Below are 27,906 nucleotides of genomic sequence, written 5' to 3'. Positions count from 1 at the left end.
CAAGTTTGTTTTATAATTTACTTAAGTCAGTAGCAACTTAGTTGGGGCTGGATGAGCCCAAGGTCACAACTTTATGTAATACATGCGTTATTGTTAATTTACAGAAATTCTGAAGATGCGCCACTAGTGGCGAAACGCGTCAGTTTTAAAATAAATACCTGCAACAGAGACTACATAATTATTTTGAAAAAAAAATAAAGGTCAAATGTAAATGGCGAAAGAACTGAATTATTTGCAATAAGTAATTCACAGAAATATTTAGAAAAGTTTTCTGTTTAGTTGCAGACAGACAAGATGGAAAAAGGCTATTGTACCACAAGGCGAATTTACCACAATGCGAAATGTTACTTTACCGAATTGAAAATAAGCATTACAATACAGTAATCATACCACAATCCACATACGCAATAAATGCATAATGTTCAATAACTTGGAAAAACAGTAAGTCTTGTAAAGAACAATTGTATAGAAAATGAGTCTTCTAAAAACGATGGACTCCTGGAAACTGGGAACTAATATTTACATGCATGGGAAAACGGAAACTTTAAAAATGGTTCAAATGGCTCTGAGCACTATGAGACCTAACTGCTGAGGTCATCAGTCCCCTAGAACTTAGAACTACTTAAACCTAACTAACCTAAGGACATCACACACATCCATGCCCGAGGAGGATTCGAACCTGCGACCGTAGCGGTCGCGCGGTTCCAGACTGTAGCGCCTAGAACCGCTCGGCCACTCAGGCCGGCGCAAACTTTAAAAAAACCATTTAGAAAGAGAAGATATTCTTTGGTTATTTGTGTATAATGATGCGAGAATTGAATGCGGGAGGGGAAAACAAACAAGTTTTTAAAGGTCGGACAGCAGGTAGAAGACACTCAGGGAAGTAATGAAGGAATACTGTAGAGACACATTAGAAACCAACAGAGTATGAAGGCCTTGACGAGAAATGAAGAAAAACAGAAATGAGAATTTAGAAGGTAATAGGTTTTATTTAGACAAGAGCATTGTTGCACAAGTCGTCCGTCCACGTTCAGTTATTGCTCGACGTTTAGGTTGTGGCAGAGAGCGCCCTTTCCGAGTACCTGCGCTAAACGCGGAGCATATTTTGACGCTATCTCGGTCTGTCTGTTTACTGGTGCCGTCTGCGACTACACGCAACTGTGCCGCAGACTTTCTTGTTGTCCAGAAACAGGGCGCCACGCCACTGCAGCTGTTAAGTGGCGCCAGCAGCAGTGTGAGGTGTGCAGTAGTTGGCGGTGCGCGCTACTCACCTATTAACAGCTACAGTAGTTGCCTTCTGCCGCCACACGTCTGGTCGCGTAGCAGCCGACGCGAGGTGTGAGAGGTCCCGTGGAGTTCTGTCAGGTGGCAGCACCGGCGTTCACGTCTGCGCCTCAGTGAGGCGACTCGCTGCTGGGAGCCCGCAGTTCTGTACGACGCCACGCCATGTACCGCTCACCGCCTGCGTACGGCGTACGTCAGCTGAGAGCATCGCCTTGAGATCGGGCCGACAGATTAGATAACTCCAGCCGCCGTTATCAGGTGCCTCAACCTGTAAATGGGACCGTAAGGCCACTTTATAGCGCACAGTATTCATCTCGACCACGGTGGTAAAAAGTATAACTAGTCCGGTCATTGGCCTCGCCGGAGCAGTCGTAGTTCAAGAAGACTTCTCACCATTCGTGGCAACCACAAATGCTTGCGCAAGCCTAACATTGAGTTCGATCACTGCGCACTGTTAGGGCGGATGCGACCGGACAGACGACGTGATTTTCACATGCTCTGTTCGCTACGTCGGTTTCTTATTTACTGGTAACGACAGTGCCTCTCTTCACTTGTCAAATACCTATAATAATTTCATAACCGTAATACAAAATCTTATCTGTCAATCGTCTTGGCTTGTCAAGGCGCAAAGCATACAACAATCGTTTTCTGCAGAAATCTTGAACGTATTCTCAGAACAAATTTCTTTGAGATGGAAAAACTTCTGTTCGGGATTCAGCACTGTTTTAGAAAGCATTCCTCGTGCGAAACCTAGCCTGCGCTTATCTCACGGTTCCCGGGTTCGATTCCCGGCGGGGTCAGGGATTTTCTCTGCCTCGTGATGGCTGGGTGTTGTGTGAAATCCTTAGGTTAGTTAGGTTTAAGTAGTTCTATGTTCTAGGGGACTGATGACCATAGATGTTAAGTCCCATAGTGCTCAGAGCCATTTGAACCCGAGCTTATCTCACGTGACATCCTGCGAACTATGGATGAACGACAACAGGTGGATTCTATATTCCTATACAGTATTTTCAGAAAGCTTTTGACACGGTGCCCCACTTGTGGCGGAATAAGTAAAAAAAAATTAAATTTATTGATTTTTTGAAAAGAAAAAAATATGGATATGGAACTTTAACTTCAGAATTTTTGAAAGGCTTTTATGGACTGTAAGGACTGGCTTTGAATGCTGACAAATTCAGTGCTGATTGAATTTTGCCTGAAATATAATGTACATTTCCGATTAACAATATTTTGGAATTTTACTTCGTTGTCGATTTATTCAGAGTTCTCACCTTAAACATTGGTCGCCATAAATGTTCTTCTGTTTGTTGACCGTTCGTATCTTCCTAAGGTGGCGTCGGCTTCTTTAGCGAAGACAGTGGAGCGAAGTACTACAATCCCACGTCGATTGAAGTAATTCTCGTAAGACTGGAATATTTTTCACTATTTTATTCACGAGACAATAAGACTTTTCTTACTCTCGTCGCACAAATCATTAATACTGACAATATGGCTGACTTGATGCACACTTAAAAAAAAAAAAACGCATCGTCACATACAAGTAACAAGCGAGAGTTTTTGGCTCCTTCTTGGAGTACGAAACAAAAGTGAATCAAATATGGGCAGTACAGATATTATTTTCTACATTCCTCTTAATTTAATCTTATGCGCAGAATTTGAAGTATTGTATCTCTCTGCGTCGTAATGTGACATTACACACTGCAGACTGTTAACGAATGTACGAGTGTACGAAAGTGGTTCCTAGATATGTGAGTGGCTTGATTACTTCTTAAGCAATACAATCCAGTAAGCTGTCCTCGACTGCGAGTGTTCATCACACACATGGGGTGCCCCAGGGAAGTGACAGGACCACTCTCATTCTACGTATACATAAGTGATCTAACAGACAAGGTGAGCAGCAATCTGCGGTTGTTCACTGATGATGCTGCAGTGTACGGGAAGCAATCGTCGTTGAGTGACTGAAGGAGGATACAAGATGACTTAAACAAAATATCTAGTTCGTTTAGTGGACAGTTTGCTGTAAATGTAGAAAAATGTAAGTTAACGTAAATGAGTACGAAAAACGATCGCATATAATGTTCGAATATAGCATTAGTAGTGTACTGCTTGACACATCACGTCGATTAAATTCTTTCTTTCTTTCTTTCTTTCTCGGGGCCTTGTCCTGCTCCAACGCGGTGTCGGCTTTGTTAGTACGGATCTGGCAGTGTTAATTGAAGAGGGTGGCCAGATGCCCTTCCTGCCGCCACCCCGAACCCCCCGGGACAGAAGTAGTGTACTCCAGCTGTCTGCGTCTAGTGTAAGTCATGAAATAGTGCGAATATCTTCAAATGTCTTTGAGTCGTGTAACGGAGGCGGAACTTGGGGACCAGCCCGGTGTTGACCTAGCGGGATGTGGAAAACCGCCTAAAAACCACATCTAGGCTGGCCGGCACACCGGTCCTCGTCGTTAATCCGCAGGGCAGATTCGATCCGGGGCCGGCGCGCCTATCCGAGTCCAGGAAGCAGCGCATTAGCACTCTCGGCAACCCTGGCGGGTCACATCAAGTCGATTAAATATCTAGGCGTAACGTTGCCATGCGGTATGAAAGGGAACACACACACGTAAGGATGGTGGTAGGGAAGGCGCATACTCCACTACGGTTCATTCGGAGAATTTTACGAGAGTGTGGTTCATCTGTAAAGGAGACCACTAGCGCCATAAATTCTTAACTGCTGATCGAGTGTTTGGGATCGTCATCATGTCCGATTGGGAAAAAAAAGGAAGACGTCCGAGTGATTCAGTAGTGAGCTACTAGATTTGTTACCGCTAGGTTTAATCAACAAGTAAGTGTTACAGAGATCGTATGTGAATTCAAGTGGGAATCCATGAAGGAATGACTATTTTATCTTGACAGAATTTAGAGGACTAGAACGATTCTACTGTCACCAACATACATTTCGCGTAAGGATCACAAAGATAAGAATAAGCTGGGCTCATACAGAGACATACAGCTATTCCCTGGCTCTCTTAGTGAACGAAACAGGAAAAGAAATGACTAGCAGTGGTACAGCGTACCCTCCGCCACGCGCCATGTGGTAGCTTCCAGAGAATGTTCTGGGTGAGTATAACTGAAGTGCAGCTACTCATGGACGTCCAGTGTGGGATGTAAGCATCGTATAGCAGCGAAACTTGTTAGAAATGCTAATGCCTTAATATGGAACCAATTTAAGCTGGAAAAACCTTACTTCCGATATTGGCCACCAGGAGCAAGTCTGGTGCTGTACAGCATCTCGTCGACACTTCTGGTGCCCATAATGAACCAACTATTTGAGTAATTATTAATGAAATTCCCCAACAGCTGTGTAATTGAGATCTTATTTTATTTTGACTTTACTTTAGTTTCGGCATTCCGCTACATCATCTTCAGGCTCCATATGCATCTCTCAAAAATAATAGATATTATCATAAAGTGCTTCATTCTAAGACTTGACTTGAGTTGCAGTCAAGTGAGAAGGCTGTGAAGTGGGACGGTCTGCCCAGCAACAGTAACATTATTCGCAGTTTGCATGATGAAAATTTATTTGTACGAGTTTAACCAGTGAGCGCATAGAGATAACAAAGCAAATTTCTTCCTGTATGAAATACCCGAATAAAATGCTGATTAGACAGTAAACAGTCCATAGTTAAAAAAAAAATATGCCACAACAAAAAAGAATGGTTCAATGGCTCTGAGCACTATGCGACTTAACAGTAAACAGTCCGTAGTTAAAAAAATATGCCACAACAAAAAAGAATGGTTCAATGGCTCTGAGCACTATGGGACTTAACATCTGAGGTCATCAGTCTCCTAGCCTTAAAACTACTTAAACCTCACTAACCTAAGGACATCACACACACCCATGCCCGAGGCAGGATTCGAACCTGCGACCGTAGCAGCAGCGCGGTTCCAGACTGAAGTGCCTAGAACCGCTCGGCCACGGCGGACGGCTATGCCACAACACACAGTACAGCAGGTGTTCATAGGAATTTCAAGTCTTCAACGAACTGTGACAGAAGCCCAAATAACAGCAGTCTGACGTACTAGAACATGCATTGATACCATTAAATGGTGCATTTATAATGGCTAGGCACTAGCGGAAATTTAGATTTGCCGAATAAAACCTGCAAGAAAACGACGACTGACTGCTGTGCTCTATCATTTGAAATATAACTGGTATAGCGCCAAGTTGTGCATTACTGTGTCGGCATTGCCCTTACAGTGGTCAAGTACAAGTATAATTTATTTATTATTTTCAGAAAGCAACAAGCATTGCACACACTCAGTTTATGTGGTATGAGGCTGCCGAAAAAAACTTTTTGATTTAGAGACTTTCAAATTGCATTAGTACCCATATGATTATTTAATTTATTTATGTATTTCATATAAATGACAGTAATCGTCCTCTGTTACACCTAAGTTGACAACAATAGAGAGCTGACACTGCACTGTGAATAACACAAGAACTGTACATAACGGCAATGGTAATTTTAGTAATAGTTATCGTAATGATTTTAGGTATTACACTGATTTAAGAGTATTAATATTGTAACATTTGTTCTAATGTCATAACGTTCCTTTCTAATGGGGCTAACGGCATATAGGTAGAAATCATGTCAGCAGTGCCAAAGGATACGAATATGAAGCTGACAGTCCAAAGACAGGAGAAATAATGAGATAAGGGTAGCAGATGAGATGAAAGAGAAACAAAAACAGACAGAGATGACGAAAGCATGGCTATCGTTAAAAGTGCATCAAAAATGCTGTTGAATGGAAAGAAGACTGGTGGAATATAGTCAGAGGAAGGCTATACCGTTGAAAATGCAGAGTTGTTTTAGGTAATATTTATTTATTTATTTATTTATTTGCTAGCACTGACTTTCGACCATCTGCCTACTACAGCAGATGTGTTACATCTATTATTACAATTTTTAATTGATTGCACATGTATTCTGTTCAACAAAGCGTGGATACCTTCCAGCTTTATAATGTCAATGTGCATGCAAATTGCAACTATGTCCTACAGCAATAACTTAGTGCCATAATTAAATTGGAACTATAGTATAAGCTGAAATATGTTACTGTTAAAATGTAGGCTCAACACAGAATTTAACGATTGCAAACTCCTATGTATTATGGATTAAATAAAAAAAATATATTAATATATTTATATGGATGATACTCTGTTATTGTTTTGGGTGAGGTACTGGTTAATGGATAGTTCGTTGCAAGATGGAAGAAAGATTAGTGTTTTGCATAGGTACATTTACATCTGGGAAAAAATAAAAACTGGTATTTTAGAAGCAGCAGAAGAAGTAATAGGAAAAGAAAGGACAGAGAAAAGGAAGGAATGGATCACTAATGACCTACGAAATATGATGGAAGAAAGAAGGAAATTAAAAAATTCTGTGAAGAAGAAAGACCAAGAGAAATACCAGAGTCTGAAAAACAGAATCAACAGAGAGGCAAAACTAGCAAGAGAAAAATACCTTGATGATCTCTGTATTTCAGCTGAGGACAACATGAGCAAGTGAAATATCGACAAGGCCTATAAATATGTGAGACATTGCTTTGGAGACAGAAGAAACAAGTGTAGGGCTGTGATGGATGAAAATGGCAATATGTTGGATGACGATGATGAAGTTGCAAGAAGATGGAAACAATATATAGGAAAACTGTACAGCGGACCAGACCTGTCTGAAAACATCATGGAAGAAGAAACAGAAGTAGATGCACACAACATAGGTGAACCTATATTAAAGGAAGAGTTTGAACTAGCTCTGGAAAAATTGAAAAACAACAAATCGCTTGGTATAGACAATATCCCAGCCGAACTTCTGAAATCTGGAGGAGCAAAACTGAAGCAGGAGTTGTATAATCTTGTTTTCAGCATGTACAAGCAGGGTAAAATTCCTAAAGACTTTGAGAAAAACATTATGATCCCCATTCCAAAGAAGGCAAACCTACAAGATGTGAAAATTATAGGACGCTCAGCCTAGTTACTCACGCCTCTAAAATATTAACCTCAATTATCCTAAAACGCATAGAACAAAAAGTCGAAACTACACTCTCCGAAGACCAGTTTGGATTCCGGAAAGATAGAGGAACCAGAGAAGCAATATTTGCTCTAAAACTAATAATAGAGAAACGACTAGATAAGAACCTGAAAACATACATAGCTTTCGTAGATGTAGAGAAAGCCTTTGATAATGTTAAATGGGATAAGATGTATGAGGTACTCAAAAAAGTAGGAATAGACCATAAAGATAGAAAAATGATATGGAACCTGTACAAGAACGAGACAGCAGTTATCCGTGGACGGACAAAACAAGAAGAGGTGCATATACGGAAAGGTGTCCGACAAGGTTGCGCACTATCCCCTATTATCTTTAACGTATACATTGAAGAGGCGCTGAAAAGAGTAAGGGAAAATTCGCAGACAGGTGTAGTAATTCATGGCCAACGAATAGATATGATAAGATATGCCGATGATATAGCTGTCCTGGCTGAAAGTGAAGAAGATCTTGTAGTCCTACTGAATAGAATGGATAAAGTTATGGTTGAAGAATATAATATGAGAATTAATAAAGCAAAAACAAAAGTAATGGCATGTGACAAAGAAGATCAAGTGAAATTCCAAGTTCATGTAGGCAATGAACTGCTTGAACAAGTTGATAAATTTACTTATCTGGGCAGTAATATTACCAGGGATGGAAGGAGCAAGGCAGAAGTGAGAAATAGAATAGCTCAAGCAAAGGCTGCTTTTAACCAGAAGGAAAACATATTAACATCTAAGAGCATCAGCCTTGAAATCAGGAAAAGATTTTTGAAATCATATGTGTGGAGTGTGGCATACTATGGGTGTGAAACATGGACTTTCGGGACAGAGGAAGACCAGAAGCTAAATTCTTTTGAAATGTGGTGCTATAGACGCATGCTCAAAATAAAATGTATCGACAAAGTCACAAACGAAGTGGTTCTGGAAAGAGCAGGTGAGAAGAGAAGCTTCTGGAGTTTCATTGTTAAAAGAAGAGTGCAATTTACAGGCCATCTATTAAGACATAAAGGACTCCTGAACACAATCATAGAGGGATATGTCGAGGGAAAAAAGACCAAGAGGAAGACCACGACTGAGGTACATGGATCAAATCGTGAAAGATGTGGGATGTAACACCTATAAAGAAATGAAGAGAAAAGCTGAAAGACGCACAGAATGGAGACAAGCTGTGATTGTAGCTGTTGCAAACCAATCCTTGGATTGACCACTACAGAAGAAGAAGATTTACATCTACATACCAGATAGTTATAATTAAAGTGCAGCTAATCATGGAGGTCCAGTGTGGGCTGTAATTATTGTATGACACGGAAACTTGGTAGATATTCTAATGCATTAATGTGGAACCAATTTACGGTGGAGAAAAATTAGTTCAAATTTTTGCCATCAGGCGCAAATTTGACACTGTGAATGGAAGAAAGACATATAGAAATGTTTTAATATGCAATGGATTAGGGACAGGATGTTGGCAGTGTGCTGGAGTAAGCTGGCGCCAACATACTGGTTGGCAAAGATGAAGCCCAAAGATCGATTAGTAGTCGCTGGATCAAGTGTGCCTATCATGATAGAGGCCAGAGACGCACCCACAAGCAACGCGCCGCCAACGCCCTCTCGATAGCTTGTATTTAGGCTGCCGCCGCTGACCACAGGGTTCGCTCACTCACTCCCTCATCCAGGTTGGCATCTGTCACTTTATGCACAGAGAGCAGAGCACGATGGAACCAGGTAGCACCACGAATCCTCCAGGGTTCACTATTACATACCATGCACTTTTCATTGTATGTCAGTGATGTCTCATCAGTTTTGTTCTGCTACAAATACCAGAGTTACGCTGATGGCTTTCAGTTGTATCTAAGTGCAAAACCAATAAGCTATCAATCTCAATATCAACCTGTGTACACTATCAAAATGGATGCAGGATGCAGAGTTAAAGCTCAACCCACCTAAAACCCAAACGGTACTGGCTGGTCATTCTAGGCTGGTTAGCCCGGAACATCAGGAACAGGAAACCCAAGCACTTTGATCTCTCTTTCGTTTCTTCCTTCTTTTTTTTGTTTTTTTTTTTTTTTTTTTGTTTTGAGTCATATGTCTTCTGACTGGTTTGATGCGGCCCATCACAAACTCCTCTCAAAAAAATGGCTCTGAGCACTATGGGACTTAACATCTATGGTCATCAGTCCCCTAGAACTTAGAACTACTTAAACCTAACTAACCTAAGGACGTCACACAACACCCAGTCATCACGAGGCAGAGAAAATCCCTGACCCCGCCGGGAATCGAACCCGGGAACCCGGGCGTGGGAAGCGAGAACGCTACCGCACGACCACGAACTGCGGACAAACTCCTCTCATGTGCAAACCTCTTCATCTCAGAGTAGCACTTGCAGTCTACATCCTCGATTGTTTTCTGTATATATTCAAATCTGTGTCTTCCTCTACAGTTTTTGCCCTTTACAGCTCCCTCTACTATCATGAAATTAATTCCCTGATGTCTTAACAGATGTCCTGTCACCCTGTCCCTCCTCCTTGTCAGTGTTTACCACATGTTCCTTTCCTCGCCGATTCTTTGCAGAACCTCCTCATTCCTTTCCTTCTCAGCCCACCTAATTTTCAACATTCGTCTGTAACACCACATCTCAAATGCCTCGATTCTCTTCTGGTCCAATTTCCACACAGTCCATGTTTCCCTACCACACAATGCAGTGCTCCAAACGTACAATCTCAGATATTTCTTCCTGAACTTAAGGCCTATGTTTCATACTAGTAGACTTCCCTTGGCGAGGAATGCCCTTTTTGCCAATGTTAGTCGGCTTTTGATGTGATCCTTGCTCTGTCTGTCAGGGTAGCAGAATTCCTTAACTTCATCTACTTCGTGATCACCAATACCGATGTTAAGTTTTTCGCTGTTCTCATTTCTGCTGCTTTTTATTTTCGCCTTTCTTCGATTTACTCTCAATCCACATTCTGTACTCACTAGACTATTCATTCCATTCAACAGATCCTGTAAAAGCAATGTCATTAGCGAATCTTATCACTGATATCCTTTCACCTGGAATTTTAATTCCACTCTTGAGTTTCTTTTATTTCCGTCATTGCTTTTTCGATATATACACTCCTGGAAATGGAAAAAAGAACACATTGATACCGGTGTGTCAGACCCACCATACTTGCTCCGGACACTGCGAGAGGGCTGTACAAGCAATGATCACACGCACGGCACAGCGGACACACCAGGAACCGCGGTGTTGGCCGTCGAATGGCGCTAGCTGCGCAGCATTTGTGCACCGCCGCCGTCAGTGTCAGCCAGTTTGCCGTGGCATACGGAGCTCCATCGCAGTCTTTAACACTGGTAGCATGCCGCGACAGCGTGGACGTGAACCGTATGTGCAGTTGACGGACTTTGAGCGAGGGCGTATAGTGGGCATGCGGGAGGCCGGGTGGACGTACTGCCGAATTGCTCAACACGTGGGGCGTGAGGTCTCCACAGTACATCGATGTTGTCGCCAGTGGTCGGCGGAAGGTGCATGTGCCCGTCGACCTGGGACCGGACCGCAGCGACGCACGGATGCACGCCAAGACCGTAGGATCCTACGCAGTGCCGTAGGGGACCGCACCGCCACTTCCCAGCAAATTAGGGACACTGTTGCTCCTGGGGTATCGGCGAGGACCATTCGCAACCGTCTCCATGAAGCTGGGCTACGGTCCCGCACACCGTTAGGCCGTCTTCCGCTCACGCCCCAACATCGTGCAGCCCGCCTCCAGTGGTGTCGCGACAGGCGTGAATGGAGGGACGAATGGAGACGTGTCGTCTTCAGCGATGAGAGTCGCTTCTGCCTTGGTGCCAATGATGGTCGTATGCGTGTTTGGCGCCGTGCAGGTGAGCGCCACAATCAGGACTGCATACGACCGAGGCACACAGGGCCAACACCCGGCATCATGGTGTGGGGAGCGATCTCCTACACTGGCCGTACACCACTGGTGATCGTCGAGGGGACACTGAATAGTGCACGGTACATCCAAACCGTCATCGAACCCATCGTTCTACCATTCCTAGAACGGCAAGGGAACTTGCTGTTCCAACAGGACAATGCACGTCCGCATGTATCCCGTGCCACCCAACGTGCTCTCGAAGGTGTAAGTCAACTACCCTGGCCAGCAAGATCTCCGGATCTGTCCCCCATTGAGCATGTTTGGGACTGGATGAAGCGTCGTCTCACGCGGTCTGCACGTCCAGCACGAACGCTGGTCCAACTGAGGCGCCAGGTGGAAATGGCATGGCAAGCCATTCCACAGGACTACATCCAGCATCTCTACGATCGTCTCCTTGGGAGAATAGCAGCCTGCATTGCTGCGAAAGGTGGATATACACTGTACTAGTGCCGACATTGTGCATGCTCTGTTGCCTGTGTCTATGTGCCTGTGGTTCTGTCAGTGTGATCTGACCCCAGGAATGTGTCAATAAAGTTTCCCCTTCCTGGGACAATGAATTCACGGTGTTCTTATTTCAATTTCCAGGAGTGTACATTGAACAGTAGAGGCGAGAAACAACGTCCCTGTCTTAAACCTTTCTCAATCCAAACGTTTCGTTCTTGGCCTTCCACTTTCTATGTTCCCTCCTGGCTCTTGTACATGTTGTATATTACCTGTCTTTCCCTATAGCTTACCCCTATTTTTCTCAGAATTGCGAACGCTTGCACCATTTTACATTGTCGAACGCTTTTCCCAGGTCGACAAATCCTATGAACGATTGTTGATTTTTCTTTAGTCTTGCTTCCATTCTAAACAGCAACGTCACAACCGCCTCTCTGATGCCTTTAGCTTTCCTAAACTGATTGTCATCTAACATATCATCAATTTTCTTTTCCATTCTTCTGTGTATTATTCTTGTCAGCAACTTGGATGCATTAGCTGTTAAACTGATTACGCGTTAATTCTCTGACATGCCGGCTCTTGCAATCTTCGGAACTGTGTGCATGATATTTTTCCGAAAGGCAGATGGTATATCACCAGACTCATAAATTCCATACACCAACGTGTGTAGTCATGCTGTTTCCACTTCTCACGAGTTTAGAAATTCTGACGGAATGTTATCTATCCCTTCTGACTTATTTGATCGTAAGTCTCCCAAAGATCTTTCAAATTCTGAATTTAATAGTGGATCCCTTGTCTCTTCCCTGCTTCTTCTTGTATCACATCATCAGACATGTCTTCTCCCTCTTTAAGGTCTTCATTGTACTCTGTCCAGCTATCCGCTCTCTCATCTGCATTTAACAGTGGAATTCTCATTGCATTCTTAATGTTACCACCCTTGTTTTTAATTTCACCCAAGATTGTTCTGCCTTTCCTATATGCTGAACTCGTCGTTTCGCCAATAATTTCTTTTTCGAATTCTTCACATTTTTCTTGCAACCATTTCGTCTTAGCTTCCCTTCACTTCCTAGTTATTTCATTCCTAAGTGACTTGTATTTCTTTATCCCTGAATGGTTTCTGTACTTCCTTCTTTCGTCGATTAACTGAAGCATTTGTTCTGTTACTCATGTTTTCTTCGAAGTCACCTTCTTCGGACCTATGTTTTCCTTTCCAACTTCTATGACTGCTCTCTTTATAGATGTCCAATTTCTATTCAACTGAACTGCCTATTGAGCTAATGCTTATCGCAGTATCTATAGCCTTGGAGAACTTCCAACTAATCCCTTCTGTATCCCACTTCTTTTCGTATTGATTCTCCTAACTGGTCTCTTGAACTTCAATCTACTCCTCATCAATACTAAATTGTGATTTGAGTCTTCATCTGCTCCTGATTACGCCTAACAATGCAATATTTCCTTTCGGAATCTTTTATTGACCATGATGTAATATAATTGAAATCTTCCCGTATCTCCCGACCTATCCCAAGTGCACCTCCTCCTCTTGTGATTCGTGAACGGAGAATTCGCCATTACTAGCTGAAATTCATTGCAGAAGTCAATCTTTCTCGTCTCTCATTCCTACTACCAAGCCCATATTCTCCCCTAAACCTTTGTTCTACTCCTTCCCCTACAACCGCTATTAGATTTTTCATCTCCCTTTACATATTGAATTACCTGTTCAACATCCTCATACACTTTCTACATCTCCTCATCTCCACCTTGCGACGTCGGCATGTATTTCTGAACTATCGTTGTCGGTGTTGGTCTGCTATCGATTTTTATGACAACCCTATCACTGAACTGTTCAGTAACTCACTGTCCTCCCTACCTTCCTATTGACGACGAATCCTACTCTCATTATTTCTTTTTCTATTGTTGTTGATATTACCCTAAACTAATCTGATCAGAAATCCTTGTCTTCTTGTCATTTCACTTCACTGACCACCACTATATCTAGACTGTGCTTTTGCATTTCCCTTTTCAGAGTTCCTAGCTTCCCTTCCACACTCAAACTTCTGATAGTCCACGCCTCCACTAGTAGAACGTTATCCCCTCGTTGGTTATTCAATCTTCTTCTCATGGTCATCTCCCCTTGGCAGTTCCCCTGGAGATCCGAATGAGGGGCCATTCCTGTTGGCCGTGCGGTTCTAGGCGCTACAGTCTGGAACCGACCGACCGCTATGGTCGCAGGCTCGAATCCTGCCACGGGCATGGATGTGTGTGATGTCCTTAGGCTAGTTAGATTTAATTAGTTCTAAGTTCTAGGCGACTGATGACCTCAGAAGTTAAGTCGCATAGTGCTCAGAGCCATTTGAACCATTTGAACCATTCCGGTATCTTTTGCTAATGGAGAGATCATCATGACACTTTTTCAAATTACAGGCCATATTTACTGTGGATACACATTTTGTGTATTTAATGTAGTGATTTCCATTGCCTTTTGCATCCTCATGCCTTTGATCATCCCTTAGTCTTCCGCCTTTAGACGGGTTCCCACCCCAAGGGCAAGAGAGTGCACTCAACGTGTCTGCTCCTCCGCCCTGTTTAACAAGGCCGTTGGCTGCATGAGGTTGACTTCTTATGCCGGAAGTCTTCGGCTGTGATTCCTGATGACTATTATTCAAAATTTAAGCAATGGCGGGGTTCCAACCTATAAGCGAGGACGTTTTGATTACTAATCAAAGATGCTACCCCTAGACAAAAGATAACAACCTGTCACTACATTACCAATGAGTCACAACTCGAATAAGTCAATCATCATCATTTAAGACTGATTATGCCTTTCAGCGTTCAGTCTGGAGCATAGTCCCCCTTATAAAATTCCTCCATGATCCCCTATTCAGTGCTAACATTGGTGCCTCTTCTGATGTTAAGCCTATTACTTCAAAATCATTCTTAACCGAATCCAGGTACCTTCTCCTTGGTCTGCCCCGACTCTTCCCACCCTCTACTGCTGAACCCATGAGTCTCTTGGGTAACCTTGCTTCTCCCATGCGTGTAACATGACCCCACTATAGCGTCCCCAGTGCCAAATTTTTTATCATGTAGCCGTAAAATAATAATTTCTCTGTGTAGGTTTAGATTGCAAAGAAATAATTTATGACAGAATGATCTAAAGAGACGACAAGATACGCTCTTTTGTTAATTTTTTAGTCGACTTCACTTCTTCTTTTGTCTTGAATGTGTCTAGAGGGACATCTTGCGTGTGCTGACAAATGTAAGCATATTTGTATGAGTTAAACATATAATATAACGATTTAATATTATTGTGTACTTTTAATTTGTAAGAGGTGATCCCGATTTCATGTCCGCCTTCCTTGAATTAACCTGCATTCAAGTAATTTACAGCTCAACAATCGCAGCGGCCGATGCAGCCAACGACGCCATTACGTGGCGATATTAACTTACGAAAAATTGGCGGAAGCGGAAAACTCGCCAGCTATTAACATAATATTAATTTTTCTCCGCAGCCGCACGAAGTTGCAGAAATATTTAGCTTTAAGATTCTTATTTTCAGTACCATAGCTGAGAGCCAGAGAGCCAGGACTCCGACTACAATACAATGGTCAACGGAGGTAAGAAAAATACTCTCGCGCGTGTGTGGGCCGCAATTTTAATTAATAACTAAAGATTTCTTGCTTTAAAGTGAACTGACTAGCCGAGTTTATTACATTGTTCAACTTAAATATCATTTTTATTAAGGCCCACCACGTAAGTCGGCAACAATCAAAAAATAATAATAACAATAATAATATATACATTAAATTACGACGGCCGACGGACGCGAGATTGGCGCCGCAACTTTGGGGCCCGATTAATATGATTCTATTGTAATGAATGTAATTATGTATGTGTCTAATTGTTGTAAAATATTAATGCTTATATGAATTCTTTTACATGTACAACAACAAAACCACACCCTGAGGAGATCTGGAGAGGAAAAAGTGTAGAAAAGAAAAAGGATTGCGAGAAAGAAAAATAAGTAAGGTAAGGCCTATTGTGCAAGCATCCTGTGTAGCTCTGTGCGGAATATCGAACCCATGTGCACATGAGATACCTTCGGTGTTTTGTGTATTATTATGTGTTTATTTTTGGAGAGGATAATTATTCGTTTTGTGTATTTATGTGTTTATTTTTGGAGGGGATAATTAATCGTGTGTGTATCAGTGTTAAAGATTTGTCAGTGGCTTAAAGTGAATTTAGTATGGGTAAGATAGGACAACCTAAAGCGTCCGTACCAGAAGAACAAAATTCTGTTAATATGGAAAGTGAGGATCATTTGCAATACGTAAACGAATCCCAAGCCACCGCCTCGGATAACATAATTTCCGGAGTGGGGGGCGAGGATCTGTGGTCGGTGAATGAAGCTCCACAGCAGAATGGGAATAGAGTAACAACTCCACTGCCTGGGCAGGGGGGCCAATCGGGTGCTAGATTAAGCGGGGCACCAGTATGCTCACCGATTGCAGACCATTTTGCTGAATTTCTGCGCAGGTTAGAAGAAAGAGATAGGGAAAGAGACGAAAAACTGGCTCAGATGCTGCATGAGCAGGAGAAAAAATTAACGCAAAAGCTCATTGAGCAAGAGCAGCGCAGTGAAGCAAAGCTAGATAGTATCCAAAGCGAACTTGCCGAGAAGCGGGACGCTTGCAAAGAGATCCCCGATCTTGTGCAAAGCTTAGCCGGAGAGATGCAAAAATTACAGATATCGCAGGCTAGGCTTGAAGACAATGTCCAGACTTTAACCAACCGCGTGGATAATGTGGAGATAGATGCACGGAAATGTATTGACGCATATTTGGAAGTGCAAGCTCAAAAAGTAGAAAAAGAATTAAATGAATGGATAGAAGTAAAGGATCGCGAGATATCTGCAAAGATTGAAAGCGATGTAAAAACAGCTGTAGAACAAGCGACTGCGGCCGCGAGTGTAAATATTGACGCTAGCGCTGCCGCACTACGTGCCGAATTAACACAGATCAAATCCCGTGTGACTGCGGAGTTGCCAAATTGGCAACAGGAGGTCGCGCGGAGACTGTCTGCGTTGGAAAGCAATGTAAACAGTGGCGGACAGATCATGAATCCGACTCCGCGTACCGATTACTGTAATAACGCTGACGGTAGGCAGGGTGCGAGTGCGCAACCGCAACCTAATGCGAATTATGAGCACGAACAACACGCGATACCGTGCAGCGCACATCACGAAGTGATGAATGTCCCAGAATGTAGCAATCAGATGTGAAAAAAAGAGGACAATGTAATAAAACACAGGACATTCCAACCCTTCAATAGCGAAAAACGAAATGTCCACCCTGTTGTATTTATTAAGAGCTTCAGGAATGTGTTTCCCAGGACATGGACGGAAAGACAAAGAATACAGTTCGTGGTCTCCTTTATTCAAGGTGACGCGGCACTGTGGGCCACCGACGTGTCCGAAAAATGTTTAACGATGCAACAGTTTGAAGGTGCATTCTTGCAAAAATTCTGGTCCGATAGCGTCCAAGAAAGACTACGAAAGGAGTTGTACAGTCCAGAAATGTACAATCCTAAGATGGGAACGTTACGCAAATATTTCGAAAAGTATATAAACAAAACCAGGTACTGGGACGAGCCAATGTCCGATCGTGACATCATCAGATTAATAAAAATGAAGTTGCCCAGTGAAATTAAAAGATATTTCATCAATGTGCCGGAATACGATATAGAACAATTCATGGAAATAGTGGATTCTGTTGACCTATTGATCGAAGATATGAAAACCGAAAACAAGTGGAACCATGCAGGCTATAATCAACACAAAGCCGATTACAATAGCAGCCACAGTAACGGTAGTAACTTAGTACCAAATGGTAACGGGAATAGGCAAGAGCACCGGCAACAGAATCAAGGCACAAACAATGGCAATGGTTATAACGGCAACGGTTATAATCGTGAAAATCGAAAGAGACATCATGATGGACGCATGAGTAATGGATATAATGGTAACGGCAATCCGCAATGGCGGAACAACCGAAACCAGTGGCGTGGTCGTAACGAACCGACACCACAGTGGCAACAAAACACAGCGCCACAATGGAACGCCAACCCAGGTCCGTCACAGAACATGTCAGGAAGTTACAACCGACCACCACAAAACCAGAGCCATACACAATATCAAAATACACCATCGGGGAGGCAGGGCGGCCAATCCAACAGTAGCAACAACAACAACCAGAACCACAATGTGAGGTTAGTGGAAGTGACAGACAACTGTCAACCCACTAATGCTCATCCGTTAAACTAAAGACAGCCACAATACGCTCTCCGTTGTTGGCTGCAGGATGGTGTAGTGAGGGCACATTCACGGATGACAGCCATAAACTTTGTATGCTGAGATACAATGAAGGAACAAAAATAGAAAAGGAACTTGTAGACATACCGCAGAAATGTAACCGAACCGACAAAAGTGTTGTGCAGGCTATATTGCAAGCAGATATGTATGGAGCACCAATACAGATAATAGTCGATACCGGTGCGTCAACCAATGTCATGAGTGCAAATTTTTACAAGTACTTGAGTCAAAATAATAGGATACCAGTATTGCCAGTGAAGAATTGTCGTGTAACAGGTGCAATAGGTGCACAATCTCATATCATAAAGCACCAGGTGCAAGTCGAGTTTACGGTAGGAAATGAAGCAATGAAAAGCTCGTTCCTAGTAGTTAGGGGATTAGGTGTTGCTTGCATCCTGGGGATGGAATTTTTACGCCAGAGGGACGCAAAAATCGACCTCTTGTGCGGGGAAGTAAGCCTTATGAATGAGGGTACACGTGTAGTTTTGCCATTGTTGAGGACACGGGAAGTGCACGGTAAATATTGCCGGAGCTTTCAAACGAGATTCGAAGGAATACAGGTAATGAATTTATATTCTGACTTAAGTACAAGACAAGTATATTTTAAAGATTTTATTACTGAAGACAAAGAGGAAAAAAGGAAACTGATAGCCATGAAAGTTAGGGAGTCAGAACATTTGACTGAAGCACAACAAAACGAATTGACTCAGCTACTTACAGATTATGAGAATGTGCTTTCGGAAAAACCCGGTGTTATCGAGGGCTACACCTATAACATCGAAGTGGTACCTAACGATACTTTCTGTCACGCAAACTACACCATTCCGTGGTCAAATAAGGAGGCAGTTACCAAGGAAATAAGAAAAATACTTACAAAGACTTAAAGACGTTCGCTCAGTAGAACAACGTTTACATTTGTGTGTAGTAGGTTTAGAGTGTATTTTTTTTCTGTGTGTAAATGTTAAGATTTTAGTGTAACATTTAAAGACAATGAGGCACACAAGATTAGTGCGATTCAATTTTGTAGTTGTTAAGGAATAATAGTATTTTTAAGCAATTGCATTTTGAAGAAAAAAAAATGAACGTAGGTTTAAGAATATGTTAAAAATTTCATGTTGAAAAATGCTTTAAAAATATTTTTTAAAAAAATCAATAACATGTAATGATGAAAGAATTTTTCATTAGTGTGACATGAATATTTTTGAACTGTAGTAGTAATGCAACTTATGAAATTCAATATTATAGTGTATAAGTCGTTCCATGTATTTATGTCTATACCGATCTTGAAATATGCTCAGTCATAATTTACTAAACAACATGAGTGCAGGGTGTACATCACCTAAGGTACCTCATGTGTTGTGGACAAGGTACAAAGCAAATCAATAAACGCGACTACCGCTAAGCACTGTTAAAATATATTGCCAACTGCTAAGGCAGAGATTTGCACGAATTTGTAGTGCAAACAAAAGTCACAAATCTAACATTAATCTAGGAACTTGCACGCTAGGCCTAGATTATAAAATGTGTACAATAATGCGAGAGGCAAGGTTTTGTAAAGTCGAGCCTGGCTCTGGAGGGCAAGTACGCAATGAGTGGGCAGACATGACATGGGGACTTACCTCAGATGAGACGGAAATACAATTGTATAGTCAAAAAATCGGAAGGCAAGTACGACTCTAAATGGAAAATGAAAAGAGACAATTAGTGCGAGAGACTGGTAAAATCCAGCACGAGCCAAAATCTAGTTCAGACTGAATGAAATACATTAGTGTTTGTGAACTAATCGAAACAGTTACTTTAAACAGTGTGAAATACTGTGAAGGTGAAACTGTGATATGGACAGTGAAGTGCTAGTATTGAACGTTCAACAGCGGTGAGGACGCCAAACGCCAATATTACGCACGAAAAACTGTGAATTTGCTTATAAATGTGAACTGTTAACGTGAAGTGAACCCACAGTCAATATTTTTGGGACAGACTGTAGTTTCAGTGAGCACAATAATGCGAGATTGGAATGCGATGCGTGGACTGTTGCAAAACAGCGACCGCAGAAACGGCGAATGTTTGTGCTAAGCTCGTATTGGGACACTCACCAGTGCCTGCGAGTGCGGCGAAAACATAAATAATTTTATCAAGACAAAAACTGACGTGTAATGGAAACAGTATTGCATCAAAACAGCATTCACGGGAGAAGGTCCATGTCATGTTTTCTGCAATCAGTGCTAGCTTGACACTCGGAAACTGGCGAAAACTTAACAACAACTGCCACACTAATAAATGCTCCTTTCCCACTAGCGTAACCATCTGCAGCGGGAAACAATTACGTTGGTTGTGTGTGTGTTTCATGTACTACGTCGGAGATGCGTAGCAGAGCTGACTCCTGCCAACAAGAGCGGGGGGCGGATATCATCCCACTCCGCCACGCCCGGCCGAGACAGAAGCGCATCGCCAACGGTGCAGCCGATCAGCTGATTCTGACGTTCCGCGACGGCGAGACACACGCTGGCGTCGAGCGGGCGTTGACCTCTCCGCAGCTGCCGCGACCGCCGAGCACCGAACACACCAACCGACGCCGTCGCGAGCTAAACGTCGCGGCGTAGATCATCAACGACACCGCAATCAATTGTTTTAATGACCTCATTTTTTGCATAGTGCAACAAAAATATTTGTATGCACATCCTGTACTCCAATGACATTCCAGAAACAATTAAGTGAAAGTGACCAAAGCAGTTAGTCTGTCGCTCCGCCGAGGTTTTCCCCAGGTTTCCCTACGGCCGCGCCAAATGGGGAGCGAACAGTTGACACCCCTGGGACTTCAAATATTCCGGACTAACTCGTGGTTGTATACCTTGAACTTCATCTGTATTACACTTTGTGTGCAACGCACCTCAGTAATTACAACATACGATGTGACATATATAAACTGTGAAAGAAAAATCTGCGTGTGGACACTGTGGACATGAAAGTGGAAATATTTGTGTCAAAAAACACGAACATTTTTTTTGACACAAACATTTCGGGGGGCAATATAGCGTCCCCAGTGCCAAATTTTTTATCATAATTTCTCTGTGTAGGTTTAGATTGCAAAGAAATAATTTATGACAGAATGATCTAAAGAGACGACAAGATACGCTATTTTGTTAATTTTTTAGTCGACTTCACTTCTTCTTTTGTCTTGAATGTGTCTAGAGGGACATCTTGCGTGTGCTGACAAATGTAAGCATATTTGTATGAGTTAAACATATAATATAACGATTTAATATTATTGTGTACTTTTAATTTGTAAGAGGTGATCCCGATTTCATGTCCGCCTTCCTTGAATTAACCTGCATTCAAGTAATTTACAGCTCAACAATCGCAGCGGCCGATGCAGCCAACGACGCCATTACGTGGCGATATTAACTTACGAAAAATTAGCGGAAGCGGAAAACTCGCCAGCTATTAACATAATATTAATTTTTCTCCGCAGCCGCACGAAGTTGCAGAAATATTTAGCTTTAAGATTCTTATTTTCAGTCCCATAGCTGAGAGCCAGAGCCAGGACTCCGACTACAATACAATGGTCAACGGAGGTAAGAAAAATACTCTCGCGCGTGTGTGGGCCGCAATTTTAATTAATAACTAAAGATTTCTTGCTTTAAAGTGAACTGACTAGCCGAGTTTATTACATTGTTCAACTTAAATATCATTTTTATTAAGGCCCACCACGTAAGTCGGCAACAATCAAAAAATAATAATAACAATAATAATATATACATTAAATTACGACGGCCGACGGACGCGAGGTTTTTTGACACAAACATTTCGGGGGGCAATATAGCGTCCTCAGTGCCAAATTTTTTATCATGTAGCCGTAAAATAATAATTTCTCTGTGTAGGTTTAGATTGCAAAGAAATAATTTATGACAGAATGATCTAAAGAGACGACAAGATACGCTCTTTTGTTAATTTTTTAGTCGACTTCACTTCTTCTTTTGTCTTGAATGTGTCTAGAGGGACATCTTGCGTGTGCTGACAAATGTAAGCATATTTGTATGAGTTAAACATATAATATAACGATTTAATATTATTGTGTACTTTTAATTTGTAAGAGGTGATCCCGATTTCATGTCCGCCTTCCTTGAATTAACCTGCATTCAAGTAATTTACAGCTCAACAATCGCAGCGGCCGATGCAGCCAACGACGCCATTACGTGGCGATATTAACTTACGAAAAATTGGCGGAAGCGGAAAACTCGCCAGCTATTAACATAATATTAATTTTTCTCCGCAGCCGCACGAAGTTGCAGAAATATTTAGCTTTAAGATTCTTATTTTCAGTACCATAGCTGAGAGCCAGAGAGCCAGGACTCCGACTACAATACAATGGTCAACGGAGGTAAGAAAAATACTCTCGCGCGTGTGTGGGCCGCAATTTTAATTAATAACTAAAGATTTCTTGCTTTAAAGTGAACTGACTAGCCGAGTTTATTACATTGTTCAACTTAAATATCATTTTTATTAAGGCCCACCACGTAAGTCGGCAACAATCAAAAAATAATAATAACAATAATAATATATACATTAAATTACGACGGCCGACGGACGCGAGACCACCATCTAAGCCTGTTCGCCCTGACTGCTACATCTATAGAGTTCATTCCCAGTTCTTCATTGATGTCCTCATTGTGGACACCCTCCTGCCATTGTTCCCATCTACTAGTACCTGCAATCATCCTAGCTACTTTCATATCCGTAACCGCAACCTTATTGATAAGGTAACCTGAATCCACCCAGCTTTCGCTCCCATATAACAAAGTTGGTCGAAATATTGAACAGTGCACAGATAACTTAGTCTTGGTACTGACTTCCTTCTTGCAGAACAGAGTAGATCGTAGCTGAGCATTCACTGCATTATCTTTGCTACACCTGGCTTCCAAATGGTTCATGGTGTGGGTTCCTGTTGAATAAGTCAATTCATAAAAAATATGCGGGTGTAACTTTTTGTAGAGATATGAAATGGAATAACCACACAGCCTCTGTAATCGGTTAAATAGGTATCAGACTTGAGTTTATTGGTAGAATACTAGCGAAATGCAATTAGTCTACAAAGGAAAGTGCTTACAAATTTAATAATTTTTTCATAATGTGGGGCCACAGTTATAATATATTTCTTTAAAGTCAGTACCGCCATTAGACTGTTTTTTATTTGCAGTGTTCCATTTACACGATCATGATTTCGGCTTAAAATGCCATTATCAAGTGTTTCAATGTTATACAGTGCCTAAGATGGCATATTGTCGTATTTAAAATACACTATTAGACACATTAAGGGTCAATATTTCTGGTACTGACCCTTAGACAATGTGTCTAATAGTGCATTTTAAATACGATAGTATGCCATCTTAGGCACTGAATAACATTAAAACACATGATAATGGCATTTTAAGCCGAAATCATGATCGTATAAATGTAACACTGGAAATAAAAAACAGTCTAACGGCGGTACTGACTTTAAAGTGCTTACCAATTACTACGAAATTTCAGCCTAAAATATTGCGCAAGTGTGTGGGAACTATTGCAAAAAGAACAGGGTACACTGAATGTGTCCAGAGAAGGGTAGTACGAGCGGTCAGATTTGCTTGACCCACGAGAGAGCGTCAAAGTGAAGCTTGAAAACTTGAACTGCCAGAATCTTGACAACAGCCTGCTAATACCCCGAGTAAATCTACTTACAACATTTCAGGAACAAGTATTAAATGAGGAACCTAGGAATCCAATAAGGATCGAAAGAACAAGATTAAACTTACTATAGCTCTCACGTAGGTACTTTTGCAGTCATCCTTCTCTCGTTCCATAAGTGAATCAAAGCAAAAGGAACCCTAATATCTGATATAACGGGAGATGCCCTCTTCCACACACTTTACTGTGGTTTGCAAAATATGAGCAAATATGCAGATGCACAACACCATTCGTACTGGGTGTGCGAAACTGTTCACAACTTTGTTCATGTATATTTCAGAAACGGGGATACATAAAAAAAGATGTTGTTTGCGGCATGATGTTCACACACCTAGAGTTTTAATGGCCGTCTAACAGACTTCAATGCAACACGCAGGATATTTAAGCGGTATTCCAGTCCGTCTCATAGCCAGTCTAGGATGTCCTCATTAATGTGTGCAACTGCTGGTCTGATTCATTCGTCAACATCGCCCTTTTGAGATAGTCCTGGTCGTCTTCGATGCGATTCAGAATACCAACTGCGAAAGCATTTCGCTTTGGCCTGTCATCAAGTTGAAACCGAGGCCTACGAGAAAACAGGCCGCGGCACGTACGTCACGAAGGCAGGCCTGAGATAGTTCGCTCGCTCAGCTCAGCAGACAAAATGCTTTTCTGTACCGGTTAACTCGCAACTGGGTGTGTACGTACTAACGAGAAATGCATCTTCTACTGGAATCTGCTGTTATGAAATCATGCTAATTACTGGATGTACGCCGGCTGATGTGGCCGAGCGGTTATAGGCGCTTCAGTCTGGAACCGCGCGACAGCTACGGTCGCAGGTTCGAATCCTGCCTCGGGCATGGATGTGTGTGATGTCCTTAGGTTAGTTAGGTTTAAGTAGTTCTAAGTTCTAGGGGACTGATGACCTCAGGTGTTAAGTCCCATCGTGCTCAGAGCCATTTGAACCATTTTTGAACTAGATGTACAACAAAATTTAAGATCAATTCTCGATATAAATGCTATAATGGCTTGTTAATAGCACTTAGTCTCTTCTGCGTAACAGTCCTCATTTGCTACAAGATGTGGTGCCTTAAGCAACTGATCATTTTGGCATGGATCCCAGTAGAAGATGGAATTCTCTTATGTACATACACACCCAGTTACGAGTTAACAGGTGTAGAAACGGAGTTTTTCTGCTGAGTTGAGCGACAAGTTCGGCCTACCTTCGTGACTACGCGCTGCGGCCTGTCTTTCTCGTGGGCCACGGTTGAAACACTTGCAGCAGCTGCACCTTGCCGGCACGAAGATCCAGTCTCTCGTGTAGTATCCTGTGCACCGTGGTAGGTTGTAGCTGGAACTGTCGAGACAATTCACAGATTCATTTGGTTGGGCTCCTGACAAATGCCAGTTGCACCCGTTCCATGTCTGCATCACTCGTGCTCGGACACCCAGAGCTCGTCCTCTTCATGACACTTCTGGACTCCTTGAACTTCGTGTACCAACGTCTGATGGTCGGCCATGATGGTGTTGGGCTTCTGTAATGTGTTCAAATGGTTCAAATGGCTCTGAGCACTATGGGACTCAACTGCTGAGGTCATTAGTCCCCTAGAACTTAGAACTAGTTAAACCTAACTAACCTAAGGGCATCACAAACATCCATGCCCGAGGCAGGATTCGAACCTGCGACCGTAGCGGTCTTGCGGTTCCAGACTGCAGCGCCTTTAACCGCACGGCCACTTCGGCCGGCTCCTGTAATGTGTCCAGAAGTACCGCTCGACCTGGGTGTCAGATCTGATCTCTGCCAGCCACTCCACAGACTGTGCCACCCGTACGAGGGTAGCCGTATTCGTCAATAACTAACTTGCAAAAACAAAACAAACAGATTAAGATTTTTGTGAACATAATGCCGCAAAGCGCACCTTTCTGTCTACCCACATTTAGGAGACATGTGATCAGAATTGTAAATAACGTTTTAGAACATCTTGTATTTTACAAATCTTTTTGCTTAAGACAACAAGGCATCTCTTTTTGAAATCTACAAAACTTGTGATTTTACACGTTCTTAATATTTTAGAACCGATTTTATGTATTTTAATTGTTTTTGGTTGAAGAGTGTATGCAACTGATTCCGATGACAACCCAACCGCCGAACTTCTGGACGGGAGGGATAAAATATCAATAAAAAACAGGAGTGTATGAAGCAACCTTCTCATACTGTATTCCTCTAAACCGTAATAAATGTTGCTGTAAAAAGTACCCTCTCACACTTCACACTGTTTCGCTAACTCTATATGTAGATGCTGGCTCTAGTGTGGCCACCTACGAAAACAGACATCATCACAATGGCTTCCGTCTTCTGTGAATCCATGAGGGACTCGGACGTTAAGCTGACGCGTTCACAGATCACGAACACTTAACGAGCTAAGCGCCCTCATAAACAAAACACACCTCCACAGTCGTGGCCGAACAGTCGTCGAGGCGAAAGCGCTGCAGTTGTCTGCTCGGTCCTTTACTACGGCGTCAACAGACCGTGAGTTAAATAGCGAACAAGCCGTTTGCAACGGTTTTCTCGTTCTTAAGTGTACTACATTCCTACAAAATGCATTATTTATATACCTGCCATAACCTCTCTATTGTACTCAAAACAATATTTTTGTTTTGGTGTGCGGATAAGTGAAAGCCAGTGGGTACAAAATCCTGCGAGCGGGTTGGATGTTTCAACAATTTGTACTACAAAGCCTTCAGTTCTCCAACTGACAAATAAGCCCTACAAACAGGTGCATTATCCAGACTGAAACAGACATTTTCATCATAGCCAAGCAACCAAAGCTGTATTGTTTTTTTCATACAGTCTATCTAAACTTGTTTAATATGCACCATCCCTTCGTTATACTTTTCAAGAATTGGATGAGTAAGTCATAATAACAATCCTTTTTACATCGCAGAAAACACTCTCCTCAGTGCTACCGCCTGTTAAAATCGATTTCACCTTTTTTCGATGCAGGGACGCCGGATCCCATCCATTAGTTTGACTACTGACTCTGGCGTGATCTTATCGATTCATTTCTCTTCCGTAGTAACAGATCAGTCCACGAAATCAATTATTTGCCTTTTTTAAATGGTCTAAACGTCGTGGAGAAAATTCATTTCCCATTTGCCTTTGTTCAGCTTTCAACATTTGGCAAACAAGTTTCGTAAAAAATACTTCGTTACATTGAATTCTTCTGGATTTATAGTCACACGCTGCAAACCACTGTGAAGTGCATGGCAGAGAATACTTCACGTAGTAGTACGTGTAACTTCTCATTCCCGTTCCATTCACTTATCTTCAGCGGAAAGTGTGACTGTTTAAATTTCTCCAAACCGTTGGATCGGGCGTGCCGTACATGGCGACGTAGTGTTCTGCTTTCGGCCACCGACCTCTTCGGACTTGACATCCATCTTTTTTTATGTGCTTATGTGAAATATCTTGTAAATGTGTCTCCCCTGCCGAATACAATTCCGGAATTGAAAATGCGGATTTCTAATGCACTCTCAACTGTGAGTCCACGAATATTTCACAATGTATGACTCGAAGATTAGATGGGTAGATCACATAACTAATGAGAAGGTATTGAATAGGATTGGGGAGAAGAGGAGTTTGTGGCACAACTTGACAAGAAGAAGGGATCGGTTGGTAGGACACGTTCTGAGGCATCAAGGGATCACCAATTTAGTATTGGAGGGCAGCGTGGAGGGTAAAAATCGTAGAGGGAGACCAGGAGATGAATACACTAAACAGATTCAGAAGGATGTAGGCTGCAGTACGTATTGGGAGATGAAGAAGCTTGCGCAGGATATAGTAGCGTGGAGAGCTGCATCAAACCAGTCTCAGGACTGAAGACCACAACAACAACAATGACTCGAAACGGGTACCGCTAAAACGTTCTCCGTGTGGCCAAGGGAGTCACACAGCACACCTGAACTCTGTTTTACAGTTTCTTCAATATTTATCGATGTATCGCTAAGCATTGAGGAGTTATAGCGGTTTGTTATCACTATAATCATTCTGAATTCCGTTGTACTTATAATTTCGTTTTTAGTTCGTGCAGCTGGTATCAGGCAAAACAA

At 42.3% G+C, this 27,906-nt stretch overlaps 2 protein-coding genes across 2 annotated transcripts in view; one reads left to right on the top strand and one right to left on the bottom strand.

The window, feature by feature from the left end:
- Positions 1–1,388, bottom strand: part of LOC124775307 — a 314,651-nt gene extending 313,263 nt beyond the window's left edge. The window contains exon 1 of the mRNA XM_047250143.1: positions 1,272–1,388. The gene's annotated coding sequence lies outside the window, so the exon portion shown is untranslated. The remainder of the gene's footprint in view (positions 1–1,271) is intronic.
- The window catches only part of LOC124775306 (serpin B6-like), a 278,486-nt gene that overhangs the window by 109,598 nt on the left and 140,982 nt on the right, over positions 1–27,906 (top strand). The window lies entirely within an intron of this gene.

This window comes from Schistocerca piceifrons, chromosome 2 (genome assembly GCF_021461385.2).
Source record: "Schistocerca piceifrons isolate TAMUIC-IGC-003096 chromosome 2, iqSchPice1.1, whole genome shotgun sequence".
NCBI classification, from domain to species: domain Eukaryota; kingdom Metazoa; phylum Arthropoda; class Insecta; order Orthoptera; family Acrididae; genus Schistocerca; species Schistocerca piceifrons.
This window is presented reverse-complemented; position numbering and strand designations above follow the sequence as displayed.